The following is a 930-nucleotide window of genomic DNA, read 5'->3' on the forward strand; positions in this document are numbered from 1 at the left end:
TTTAAAAAATATGTATGTTGTATTTGTATTTGTCATATTTGCTGTAAATATTTTTCCCAGCTTGTTTCTTTCCATTTTCTTGGTGATGTTTTCTGACAATCAAACATTTTATTGTTTGTGTTGTCAAGTTTTTCAGTCTTTTCTTTTGAGATGTCTTTCAAGTAGAATTCAAAATATTTCTAGATTTTTTGGAGACTTCTTCTTTGACTCATGGGTTATTCAGAAGTGTGTTGTTTAATTTCCAAGTATTTGGAGGATGATCCAGCTATATTTCTGCTACTGATTTCTAGTTTAATTCCATTGTGGTGAGAACATTCTTTGTATGATTTCTAAGTTTGTTAAGGTGTGTTTTGTGGCCTATCTTGGTGAATGTTGCATGAGCTTAAGAAGAATGTGTGTTCTGCTGTTGTTGGATAGAGTGGTCTGCAGGTGTCAATAAGATCCAGTTAATTGTGTTCGCTTCGGCAGCACATATACTAAAATTGGAATGATACAGAGAAGATTAGCATGGCCCCTGCGCAAGGATGACACGCAAATTCGTGAAGCGTTCCATATTTTTGTCTGTCATACAGAGTGAAGTAAGTCAGAAAGAGAAAAACAAATACCGTATGCTGACACACATATATGGAATCTAAAAAAAAAAAAAATGGTCATGAAGAACCTACGGGCAGGACAGGAATAAAGACGCAGACCTACTAGAGAATGGACTTGAGGACAGGGGGAGGGGGAAGGGTAAGCTGGGACAAAGTGAGAGAGTGGCATGGACATATATACACTACCAAACGTAAAATAGATAGCTAGTGGGAAGCAGCCGCATAGCACAGGGAGATCAGCTCGGTGCTTTGTGACCACCTAGAGGGGTGGGATAGGGAGGGTGGGAGGGAGGGAGACACAAGAGGGAAGAGATATGGGGATATATGTATATGTATA

The 930-nt window shown here is 38.9% G+C and overlaps 1 non-coding gene across 1 annotated transcript; it reads left to right on the plus strand.

Moving 5' to 3' along the window:
- Positions 1-452: 452 nt before the first annotated feature.
- LOC137764506 (U6 spliceosomal RNA) lies at positions 453-559 on the plus strand. The gene has a single exon (XR_011074008.1). It is a non-coding gene; the product is annotated as a U6 spliceosomal RNA (small nuclear RNA).
- The last annotated feature ends 371 nt before the right edge of the window (positions 560-930 follow it).

Source organism: Eschrichtius robustus, chromosome 4, assembly GCF_028021215.1.
Source record: "Eschrichtius robustus isolate mEscRob2 chromosome 4, mEscRob2.pri, whole genome shotgun sequence".
Taxonomy (NCBI): Eukaryota; Metazoa; Chordata; class Mammalia; order Artiodactyla; family Eschrichtiidae; genus Eschrichtius; species Eschrichtius robustus.